The 12916-nt window shown below is 41.9% G+C and overlaps 1 long non-coding RNA gene across 2 annotated transcripts; it reads right to left on the bottom strand.

The window, feature by feature from the left end:
- Window positions 1-1811: 1811 nt before the first annotated feature.
- Window positions 1812-12781, bottom strand: LOC130608918 (uncharacterized). Of its 2 annotated transcripts, none has more exons than XR_008974670.1 (4): window positions 12428-12781; window positions 10397-10489; window positions 6068-6180; window positions 1812-3001 (listed from the first exon to the last, which is right to left on the bottom strand). It is a non-coding gene; the product is annotated as an uncharacterized LOC130608918 (long non-coding RNA). The 2 variants fall into 2 exon arrangements; XR_008974669.1 differs by lacking the exon at window positions 12428-12781 and adding an exon at window positions 10655-11107.
- Window positions 12782-12916: the final 135 nt, after the last annotated feature.

Genomic DNA, 12916 nt, shown 5'->3' with positions numbered 1-12916 from the left:
GCTCTGAGAAGCTGCTACAAATCTGTATGAATGATATGTTAATGGGGTTCCATACTGCTCTGCTGCTTGGAAGCAGCTCATATTATCTGGAGCAAATCAATGGCTTTATATGCACAGGTACATAGAAAGATATATTATAAAGATCAGTTTAAAACTGTGGGGTTTAACTATAGATTTCTTCTTGCTCCAGAGGCATTCATAGGAAATGAAGCAAGAAAATTTTAAAAACACAGCAGCTGTGAACCCTATTTTTTAGCCCAAATCAAGAGGGTTTCAATTTTTTTCTCCCTCCATGTACATGGAATGAAATTTTCCATTCAAAATAGTTTTCACAATTGCCCCTCTGAGGGAGAAGCAACTCTCAGTAGGAGCTGAGAGACTACAGCGCACTAGTTGAGAAATAGCTGGTGGAAAAGTGTCATATGCTAAACATACTTCACCCCAACCGCCCATGCTCTGCTGGAGGTTCCAGAAAAGAAAAATTACAAGTGTAGAGAAGTGGTGGGAAGAAGACAAGCCTCTCTCCTACTGTAGGAGTAAAAGAAGTTCAGCTCTCTTCTGGTCAGCATTGAGGACAAACGGGGAACAGCAAGGAGAGAAGGGAGTGATTAGCAGCTCCAGTTTTCTTTTCCTAGTCTAGCAGTGTCTGAGCTGTGATGAGTGAAGGACATCACCAGAGAAGGAGACCAGCCCGCTGGAAACAGGCTTCAGGCTGTGTTGGTTTCAGATAGGACCACAGTCACACAACATCTGAAGGAAGTTACACAACTTACATATTTAAAGTAGCAGGCAGATACATAATAAAATAATCCAAAGATGCTGTGTAAATAAATTGTGTTATATGTTGAATATCTGTAGCTTACTCTTGCAAAAATATACATCACTGCCAGAGTTCATGGAGAAAAAGGTGGATTTAGGGGAGCCTTCCGAGCCTAAGAGGGAATGAAAATGGAGTGTGTGTGACTCAGACAAAACTGAGTTAAGAAAGCAGTATTTTAACCCTCAGGGAATAGCTAAATCAATTTGAAAAACTTCAGTTTATTACTGCAGGCAGCCTAATGGAGAGGTTTCAGAGTTAAAATAAAGTTACAGAGGTAAAGTGGTAAGGTATTCAGCAGGACTGAACTTCCAGAAAAATCTGTGGCACTCTGCGCAGTAAATATGGTTTTATTTAAGCCTCTCTCCTTAAAAAAATACCAGCCTAAATGACACCAGCCTACCTATCTTCCTTTTGCCATATTTGGTGGTAATATATATAGTCACTAGTACATTTCAGTTAAGGACCCACTCTTCCCCAGCCCATTATTCTTTAAGGTCTATCGCTCTCCAGTGTGACCTCATGAATAAGAAATTCTCAGTAAAAAATTCTCTCCAGAATGCAGCAAAAGGAGAGACATGACTTAAGGATGTCATAGAGTGGCCTGGATTCTCAAGCTGCTAGAGGAGGGGAAAATGACTGGCAACTCTGGCATTCAAAGAGGTATGTGTTTTGCCTTCAAGGACACAACCCAGCACTTTGACTCAGAATGAATCAGAAGTGTTACACAGATCTGATTTCTAATTTTCTAAATTTTCTAATGCAAATGTTGCTTGTTTGCGAAGAGCCATGGAGACTGTTATGTGGAAAGCCATATCATCTAGGAGAGACAGTCCTACCATCCTGGGAAAAGAGAAACCAGGTAAAACCAGTATTGAATGATCTTCTGATTAGGAAGATGGTTCCCATGTAAGGAAATCAACATGCCACAGGCGATGTGTGTCCAAGAAATACACAAACTGAGAGGGTGAATTCTTTGTGCTGTTAACTGTGCCTGCCAGTTACCCAAGCTGCAACAAGGACAAATGCTCTTAAACATATGCAGAAGGAAGGAGAATGAAGACCCCACTGCCATAGTGAGGTCCAAACTGTTGGTAGGTATTGTTGTCAGAGCCATGGTGACTCAGAACTGGGTCTGGTCTAAGACAGGATCTGCCACTGCTGGCTTATAGTTAAGGCAGTGAATGGATGACCGAGAGGAGACCTGGTGTCTGCCTGCAGAAGGGATCTGTTTCACATGTATTTTCCTACTTCATTGTTTCTATACTTTCTAACATTGCAATTATCAGAATTTACCATTTCTCTTTTAATTCTGAGCTTCCTTGGCAACTGGTATGCTCTCAGATGACACAGGAGAGGTGCTCCTGAAGAGACAAATCCATACCAGGCGATGTTAAATATAAGCCCTGTGGGATGCCAGCAGACCAAGTGTGGAAGTCCCAGAGGCCCCACTAAATTTCAGCAAATTTTCAGAGGTTTTGTCAAGTGCCAGGTAAGACTTTAGAATTTTCCCCTGTTTCAGTGTTGTTCAGTGTCAACGCATCAGTGCTGGGAACCTGGGAACAACCTGTGCTATCATACATTAGCACTCGATATTCCTTCAAAGGGGTTTGTTATATGTAGCTTGTTAATGTGCAGCAGAGCATGCAGAGATGACCATATCACTATACAAGATATAAGAATTAGGGAATAAGCTTTCTTGAAATTATTGATTGCAGTAATAGTGCAAGGTTACAAAAAAGGCAGTTAAAAGGATGTAATCTCTTTTCTGCTGTAGAAAGCTTCACTTCTGTTTTCTTGTGATTAGAGTTGCAGAGAGGAAATGGTATTACCTATCTTACTACTAAAGCTGCCAGGATTACCACTTCCATTGTACACTTTCACTGGCTGTGGGCTGCTGCTTTCTGTTATCACCCTCAAAAGAGACATTGGTACAATCCAACAGAGTACAGACCAGAAAATATTGATTAGTGGTTTTGCTGCACTTACACCAATCATTTATCTATGAGGATCATGTAAAGAACATGATTCAGAGGAATTGTGAATGACATGCTTAATTTGGGTACCACCTCCCAACCTCCTGTAAGTGCCTTTGGTTCTATGTAGCTGTTTCCAAGAGAACCAGTTAAACAACTGCTTGAAGATCATATCCTACAGATGTAGAAAGGTTGAGACAGAGGAGTCCTACAAAAGAAAGAAAATAACAAATATAAATAGCACAAATTGAATAATGGTCAATACAAGTATAAAAAAAAAACCCCGAAGAATACAGATATGATCCACAGGACAAAGCGTGAAAGGCAGAATAAAAGGTAAAGTTGAACAGCAGATCTTACTGCTAACACTTATCTTGGATGCTTGAATATGTTGAGAGCGCTGTTAGGAATTTAAATAGAAAGTATAAAGGCAAGGCTGCTTGGTATTTTCCACTGGTTTTACGATATTTTGCCCTGGCTCCTCAACCATCTCACAGATCTTCACCAGGGGGCCCTGTCCCTGCAGGATGACACAGGAAGACAGTGGTGGAACAGTGGGACTCTATAAATTTGTTCTAAATCTTTCACTGAAATAAGAAAACCCCATGGGGTGTTCTGAATTCATGCCATTAAAAAACTTCCAGCTTGATCTTTTGCTATCGTTCAAAGCACTTCGTTCAAAGCACTGCCTACAAGACAGGATCCTTTGTTCAGACATGAAGAAACAGAGACTTATGACATATTATTACTATTTCCTACTACTCTCCACATTTATTTTCTTTGGAAAATCAGAGATTCTGCAAAACATTGTTTGCTGAAGTCATCTGGGGTCAATGACTGCACATGTTGTAATGTCTGCTGTACTCTAAACTCACCTCTCTCTCTTGCCTGAAAATTAAAGGCAATCCAAGCTCTGCAATTTGAAGACAACCTGGACTGGATTCTCTGTGACCTATTTTTGGCAGGAACAGAAACCAGAGCAACCACTTTGCACTGGGCACTGCTCCATATTTTGACTTATGCCAGAGAAGAGGGGAGACTAATGAGGTCACACGCAAAAACCGCTTGGACTGTGCTTTCTCAGAGAACACACCAAGGTCAGCACAGAGCGTAAAGGTAAAAACTTGAAAAACTACATCCAACTGGAAATTTGTACTCTCTGTGAACTGACAAACACATCTTTGACTCATTGAGAATCATGGACCCACCCAGGCCCATCAGCTTCATCTTGCTGCCCTGCATCTTGGCAAAATGTAGTTATTCTTTCTTCCTTTCCATGAGAGTCAGAATGAAAGCAGAGGGCACTGGGCATGTAACAAGCCTGTAAGATGACAGTAGAAGAGTGTAATGTCCCTGCAAGTACGCTGCTGAGCACAAGGAGTTTCCTAGGCCTCTCCCAGGGTGGTCCTGATGAGGCAGTAGTGCTCTCAGTTGCATGTTCAATGAGAGGAGGAACTCCCATTCATGACATCCAGCTGCAACACAGGATCAAAAACATTTTTCCTTAGAGGTCACCACTTTCATATCCCAGTACAGCCTCTTCTGAGCAGTGCCAGACAGTCCGGTGAAAGTCCTTGAAATTCTTGATACTGAGGATGGACAAAACTAAAAAAAAAAAAAAAAATCTCAGAGAAAGGTTTATTTGGGCAGAAAGCAGTGCTGGCAATTCTGGGGCTCTTTTGCACGGTCTTTTGAAGTATTTTGCAATGTTTTGCTGTCTTTCACAATGTTTCTGAAGAATATCAAATCTATTAGATTTGGTTTTAGTCTTCCATAAATTTTTCCCATTATTATGTCTCTCCATCCTGGAGCCATCCATACAGTTACTGCATATAAAATCTTATTAGGGCATTAGCTGAGAATGTTTTAGTGCATTAGAAGGAAACAATCACCAGAGAGTGTAATATAATTTCTGTACAGGGTAGTTCTCTGTCTATTGTCACTGGAGTAGTTAACTGGGAATGTATTTGTGACAGCAAGAGCCCTAGGAGCTCAAGCAGGAGGGACTCTGAAGTAGACAGGATACAGACAAAGATTTGCACTGCAGCTAAAATGATCAGTGAGTCTGCCAAAAGGGGTGGTCCTGCATCTTTTGTCCTTGGCCATGTTTTCACACTGCTTACTGAGACAGCAGCCAGCAGGTGAGTGTGATCAGACTGCTGAGCCAGCAGAAAACTGTTACTGCAGATAAAACCAAAAGGCTTTCCACCAGATCAGCCATATGAATCCAGTCACTTTATAGCTCTGTGGTTGCTAGATCCAGCCCCAGTGAAAGGGAAAATGAAGGGATGTGACTACTTGTTTTCAAGGTATCTTGTTTATACACAGATTACAGGCTGGCTATACTATGAAACCACATGAAGCAGCTTGCCCAGAATCACAGAGATCTGTAGCACAACAGGGAATTGAACCAGGTCTTTAAAGTCTAAGCTAATGTCCACAGCGGGGTACCATCCTTGTTCTCACTGTGATAGTCAAAAAGTGGCCCACCTCAGGTCACCTGACCTGTTCTTCCTGCTCACTCTGTGCACAGCTCAAGGGACACACTCCATTTGCATTCACCTGGGACTAGACATGTTAATTTGCCTGTGCTGTCCAAGTGCTCCAGCAGGACTAATGCCTGTGGGAGTGTGGATCTGGGGGCTCTGCAGCTAGCAGGTCACAGCTGAGTAAGAAGGGACATGAGGACACCCTGATACTTTTTATAGTTTTATGAGTATTTCAGGTGTAGACTCCTAACATAACCTTGGCTAGAATGCAAAAGCATCTTTCTGTTCCTTCCTGGGTTTAGTGTGAACTGTGAACTTTCTAAGCAGAACTTCAGGCCCTGTGATTCCCTGCTGGACTTTAGAGAGGTGTAGGGGTGAATGGAAAGGGCCTGTAGCAACAGCTGGAAGTGGTGCAAATCACTGAATGGTCCCCAGTCAAAAATAATGCCTAAGGAATTCTGTCACTACAGGACAAGTTTCAAGGAAGGAGGAAAGGAAACAGGAAGAATAAGCAAAACTCACCAATGAGAGGCAGATAGCAAAGCTTACTTGCTTGAATCCTGTACCCCTTATTTTGGCTGTTTGCCACTTATATGGCCACTGGCTGGTTATGTCTTGGCACAACAAGGCCCTGGAAGGCTTCCTGAGACAGAGGCCTGGCCTGGTCAGCGTAGGAGCAGAAACGCAGATGAGACTGCAGCATACTGGAGGTGTTACTGCTCCAGGTCAGTCCTTCCCACTGGGGATAGGCATGAAGGGGAAAGGACAAAGAAAAGCTTTGTTACCTGCGGTGTTACGATTTTGCAGGTTGCTCTAAGACAGAAGTTTCTCTTCCCCAGAGTTCTGCTTGTTTTGGGAAGGTGTTGCAAGTGTCAGTAATCATCAGAGTTGATGCGCACTGCAAAACAACCAGGTTGATAGAAAAACCTTAATCCTTTTGACTACATAAGTAAGCAGTGGCACAGAACTGCACCTAGGTGACACTGTATTTGGTATGGTAGAGTATCAACGCACTGGTTTTCTGGCTCTTTTATTTTTTTCCCTTGGAGAGTGTAGAGGCACAGAAAGATGTGTGAAGTTACTGACATTCCTTCAATGTGATCTACACACTGCATCTACCAAACAAGACCCACAGAATCCTTTTCTTTCTCCATGTGCTCCTGGAGGAAGGATTCATGCTCAGGATTCATGCTACGACCACATCTCTGGCTATTCTGAGAAATGCAGCAATACTGGTAAAAAGGAGTCTGTAAGCCTAGGAGGTATGAGACTAGAAGCAGCAACAAAGGTCCCTATTTTCCCAGGTAAAGGAGAAAAAACAAGCTCTGCAGTTCCTTTGGGTTCTAGATGGAATCCAACTCAGGGATTCAAGCACTTGTTTCTCTTTTCCTCTCCATCTTACTTGGGCTATTAAGGCAAAAGACTGGACTCCAACTGGTGTGAGAACAATTATTCAAATTACTCTCACTTACAGAAAACAGCCATTGCTCACAGCAATGGGCAGCAGTAGGTGCCTGATCATATTTGCATGCATTTTCAGCATGGTCAGCATATTTTAGAATTCCTAGCTACACCTTTGTTTCCAAAAATTGCAAAGGAGGAGCCTTTGCCTGCACCCGCCTCCAGAGAGATGCAAACCTGCTTATAGATGTTCCTGAACCACATATGTGAGTTCAGCAGTAGAACATTACCAGTGGATTCCAATGTGCAAACTGCAGAAGCAGGATACATGGAAACTCTCCTCAGCTTTATAAATGGTGTGTTTTTACCAGATCCCTCGAAATCCCTACAGCAGAGATATGCCTTTTCATCTTTCAAGTGTCCATCATATATTACCAGAGTGCTGCAATTTCTCAGAAAAACCTTTGGAGGTCATCTAGGACAACCTCCCTGCAATGAGCAGGGACTTCTTCAACTAGATCAGGTTGTTCAGACCACATCCAGCCTGGCCTTGAATGTCTCCAGGGATGGTGCATCTAGCACCTCATCCTTACCTCCTATCCCATACAGTCACAAGCTAGCTGATGTTCCTATCTGAAATCCTAAACCTTTGAGCAAGGTACCACTATCTTGTCTTCCCTTCCTCTGTGAAATTAGGTCTTTCTCAACCACTCAGGGTTGAAGAGTTTAAAACTGGTCTCTAGTTTACAGGTGCCAGAGACAGTTCTGATTTGCAGAACTACTGAGAACCTAAACTCTGGCAGCAATCAGTAGAATCTGTAGGAGCTAAGTCCTTCCCAAGCAGCTCATGATACTCAACACATCTCCGATAAGATACTCCAGATCAATGGCTGTTTGAAAAGTTTGGCTTAATTGCCTCACTGTGCCAGCCTTAGCAAGCACAATGCTCAGTCCAATGATGAGCAAACATTCCCATCTAATGGCTGCACATGTTAATTGCAACTATAATTTCTACTTTAACGATGAAGGCTGTTCCTTGTGTAAATACTGATACACCAAAGTAGCTGTACGATCAGAAAATAAATAAACATGGAAAGATAATAAAAGCAATATTTATGATTTTGCAGTATCCATCAATGACCTCTGGTGGGGCAATGTAGATGGAATAAATCCCATTCTGGGTAACATGACTGGTTGTTGCGATGATGGCTGTGTGTACTGCTGATATGTGAATAACAGCCATGAATAATAATGAAATACATTAATAACAGTGAAAGCCTTTTAAGATTTTAATAGTGAAACATGATTCCAACCTCTCATTTCCTGACAGCAAGATTAAATTTCTCCCACCCATTTCTTGGGCAATGCCAAAGGCTGTGAAACAGCCCTTAGGTAACAGAAATGGTCTTGGAGCTCTGGCATAAGAGTACCACTAAGATGTGGAAGGGACTTTCTGAAAATGCCTCATATCTTGATGTCATCATGTTTCTCTGGGTGGCCAGGATGTAGGGTAGTACATACACTGAGAGGAAAACACCACTGATGCAGCTGAACGTGTTTCAAGCAGTGAAGGATGCCCTGGGCATGCAGACATAGGTTCATTCTCCTTGTTGCCAACCCTGCTTTTTCTATTGGAAGTAGCAATTTCTGCAGTAGGTTTGATGGGAGGTTTACACAGCTGATGCTTTCACAACTCATTCTGCCCTTGACTGGAACATCACGCCTGACTCACTGCTTTCATGTCAATCCTTTATGGGAGAAAGTGATAGATGAGAGACTCCTAAATTGTGCTGATTATGCACTTTTCTATAGGATGGACTCTTTCCCTCACTCATTATAAAGATGCCTGCAGAACAGTCTCCTAGTTAGACTTCTGCATCTTGATTCTTGCAGGCTCAGCTATTTGTGTAATCCCATGCAAATCAAGAGCAGGCTGGATGGGAGTTCAGTGTAAACAAAACAGCCTATGAAAGAAGTTAACGATGCAGCTTTCCTGTTTGTCAGCATGGATCTCTCTGTCCCAATCCCCTCTTCCATCAACGACATGGTTGCTGATGTGCTTTTTGGACACAGTTTCTCTACAGAGACTGCCATGTGCCACAGGCTGCTCAGAGGCTTCCAGGCCATGTCAGAATTCCATGGCACCTCCTAGCTTTGGATAAGCAAGGACTGACCTGTTCCCTGTAACTGTTATCAAAGCTTGACAGCATTTCTCAGTGAGCTGTGGCATTAAACAGTTGTTTGTCAATGCACAGAGAGGAAGAAGAGTTCTTAACTTTGCTAAAACCAGCACTTACTTCTGATCCCCCCCCCCCAACTGTTCCTGGCTTGCTTTGTTTACAGGCCCATTCAATCTCTTGCAAGAGGTGCCTTCAGAGAGACTGATCTAATTTTATATTGACATTATTCAGTACCAAGTTTGCCCTGGAGCCAGAATCAGGTTTTCCTTCTTAGCCTGCGCCTTAAAGGGTTTTGTAATGGCCCTTATCTCCTGTGTTAAACTGGGCTGCAAGAACTATCCAGGAAAAAAACAAAACAAAAAAAAAAAAGACAAGCTAACATGGTTGTGGCTTTGAGAATTACAGCCAAGTGTTTATTTAAGATTTAGCAGGAAGCAGATGAATTTGGAAAGACTTCACATGGAAGAAAAACTGTACTCAAGGGCATTTAGATCACTCAAATCTGAAATTTGCTAGTGGAGAGCAGGCAATCTGGAAAGTTAACTGTATAGTTACGATCATCCTTCACACACTTCCCTTCAAGATCATTTTTTTAAAAATCAAGTAGTCATTTATTTCCTGTAGTCAGCTAAGTAAGACATCTGGGTCATAGCAATGGTTAGGCATGGTTCTGCTGTGAATATTGTAATGGGTTAAAACTTAAGCAGGGGAAGTTTAGATTGGATATAAGGAAGAAGTTCTTTACTGTAAAGGTGGTGAGGCACTGGAATGGGTTGCCCAAGGAAGCTGTGAATGCTCCATCCCTGGCGGTGCTCAAGGCCAGGTTGGACAGAGCCTTGGGTGCCATGGTTTAGTGTGAGGTGTCCCTGGCCATGGCAGGGGGGTTGGAACTGTATGATGTCATGGTGTTCCTTGTGGTTGTGTTTCTGGGCACAGTTCTACAACAATTTCCTCTCACTGTTGAGGCACTTAAGCACTATGTTAATGAGACTGCTGCGGGCACTAACACACTTGCAGGACCTATGAAAACGATGAGATCAGGAACCACCAGAGGAGCTGGCTGCCTGCAGAGCCACAGAACTTCATTGATGCATACTAAGCTCACGTTAAAGGCAACAAGTAGTTTTCTCTTGTGCAGCTGCAACATATTTAAAATGTTTTTAGCTAAGACATTTCCAGCTGCACTCCTACTTCCTTTTCCTCCTGAGATACTTTTCAGCTATTTCTTCATTTGAATTCAGCCTCTAAAGCAAAGTACTTTTTGAAGGTGCTGAGGTTGTGTTCTTTGGCAGCCAGCACAGACAGAGTAATGTTGTTCCATCCTAGACTGAAAGAAAACTTACTGTATGCTGTCTTTCTCAGTCAGCAAGATTATTTTTTAACAGAGCTACATGGCTGCTGTCTTACCAACTTCCTCAACTCAGTATGCACTCTGGGATGAAAAGAAGCTCTGTTGATTGAGATTTGCTATGCTATTAAAACAGCCTTAAATCTTCTTGTCTGTCTCATATCTATAGGCAAAAGATGACCCACCCTCTACATCACAGATCTCAGAGATCATGTATCTCTTCATAGTGGGCTCAGACACCACCATTACCTTATGCTGAGCTCTCCATGATGGTGCATCTGGAAGTACAAGGTGAGAAATGTGTGTACCCACACTTATACATGTCTCTGTCCTTGCTCACGGCAGGGTAATAGTCAAAATGCCTTTGAATCAGGTGCTTAAACCTGCAGCATAAGGTGTCTTGGGAATTTTGAATTTCTGCAGAGAGTCTACACATCAGATACCTTCTTAAATACTCATTATTAGCCCTTTTGTTCTGCAGAACAAGTCCAAGAAGAGTTGGATGCTGTCATTGGTCCATCCTGTGGAACTAAACATAAGAACCAAATGATCCTGCTATATGCAAATGCAGTTCTAAATGAGATCATGTGTTATAGCAGCACAAGGTTTATGAGTACCCAGGCTACCACACTGCAAGACTTCCCTATTACTAAGGAGATATTAATGCCACTAAGGTATATTAACACCACAAAGGTTTGGGGACAATCCTTAGACAGAGCAAAGCCAAGCAATAGATCTCTCTTACATTTTGTCTCTGGCTGCAAAACTATCCAAAGGTGAGTTTGAACAACTTTTGAGGAACTCTTCACTGTGAATAGGATGCTGGACATTACCTACATCCTACAATATGAATAAACCTGTACACCTCTCCTTTTGCACAGCTTTACCATTTTTCCATACAGTTTACAGTTTAATGTTATCATTTTAATATACAGTATTTCAAGCATTAGATCAGTATAAAGGTACCAGTATAATGACCCTAGGTTTCTTTTAAATGGTACAAGCTATATATAAACCCCCCCGAAATTCTAGAATAACAGTGTTTGTATACGCTTTTATTGTATCAGCAGAGTACTTTAAATCCATACCCAACCTCATGTAGGGTTGGCTTCCCAATGGATAATATCTATGTGGCTTTAGGGGAACATGTCTTTGAGAAAATCAAGATCAGAGTCAGGGGTCTTGATCAGTGTCCAGCCTGCAGTTCAGTGGTGTTTGGGTTTTTTCCCCAAAGTCTCTGATGACTGTAATTACTGCATTCTCTGGTGTTCTAAAATAACTCTTTAAGAGCATCTAATAATGTCAAAATAAGCCATTCTGTATGAGATAACACAGTACGACCCTATTTTTCACTCCAGAATAATTACTTGGCACTTGCATTGGGCAATTTCAAGTGAGCAATTGATATCTTTGCAGTCTAAGTCAAGCCATTAGTTTTTGGCTCTGTGAAGAAGATCCTTGTATGTTCATTTTCTCTTTCAGTGGGGCACCTTAATTTTCCCCAACGTATTTTCTGCCCTATATAATCAAGAGCAGTGGGAGAGCCCTTGACAGTTTAACCCTGGTCATTTCACAGACAAGATGGAAACTATGAACAGAGAAGCTTTTACACTGTTTTCTGCAGGTAAGAGCAATCCTCAATATTACCTACAGCTGTCCTACAGTCACTGTTTCACAGGCCAAGACTTTCTTAATATCTGATATCCTGCTACATTTATTTATCTTTATTTATCTCCATAAATATCTTTATTTATTTCCATAGTAAAGCCTAGGTAGCAAAAAAATGGAGGTGGTGATTTTGCAAATAATTTGCATAGCACATTTTTTTCTGAAATATTTTTGTAAACTGCTGGTCTTCAGAGCACAGAGATCCCATTTACGTGTAACTGCAACTAACCAGGAAATTCTTCATGAACCTTTAAACTATTTCTGCTAGTATTTATTTCTAAATTATTTTCTATGTCTTCTAAGATTATGAACACAGGTTTGAGCCCATAAAACAACAGGATGGTGTTCCAGTGGTAAAGATATTTGGCCTAAGACTTGGGTGACCCCTTTTTTCCCCATTCTGCCATACTGCTGTGATTCTGGGGAATGTTGCTGAGGCACCCATTGCCTTTGCTTCCAAAGAGTAAAACAGAAATATCAGCACCGTGTTTCTGTGCTTTGCAGGGAAAAATACAATCTGACGGTATAGTAACATGGGCATGTAGTACCTTAAATATGTTGAATACCCTTTTTTCATAGTCCTGAACTACAGGCTATGGATTTGCTCTCTCTCCATATCACAAATTGTTGGAGAAACAGAAACTACATCATTCAGAAATCCATTTAGTAAATCTGCCAGATAGCAGAAATTATTGGTGAGAGGTTTGCAAAAATAGTATGAGAAGATTCTGTACACAAAGGGTAGCTTTGGAGTGGATTCAGGAAGTATGAGGAAACGCTGGAGGAGGGACAGTCTCCCCTGCCCTCTATAAACTGTCCCTTATCATCTGCTGTTCCAGGTGTTGCAGGCTCTTCACTTACATGGTAGCTTCCTTTCCCTGAACTCTACCCATGTCTCATGCTAGAGAAATAGCATCAACAGCCATAGCAATGAGTCATTGATCTTGACAGATCCATTCACGGGATGGAGTGAAAGACGTTGATGACATCCCCCAACAGCACCTGTACAAGACTTCTGCTGTCCCTCACTATACACT

This window comes from Pezoporus wallicus, unplaced genomic scaffold (genome assembly GCF_028554395.1).
Source record: "Pezoporus wallicus isolate ANWC-B61680 ecotype Strahan unplaced genomic scaffold, APGP_CSIRO_Pwel_v1 scaffold_7107, whole genome shotgun sequence".
Lineage (NCBI taxonomy): Eukaryota > Metazoa > Chordata > Aves > Psittaciformes > Psittacidae > Pezoporus > Pezoporus wallicus.
This window is presented reverse-complemented; position numbering and strand designations above follow the sequence as displayed.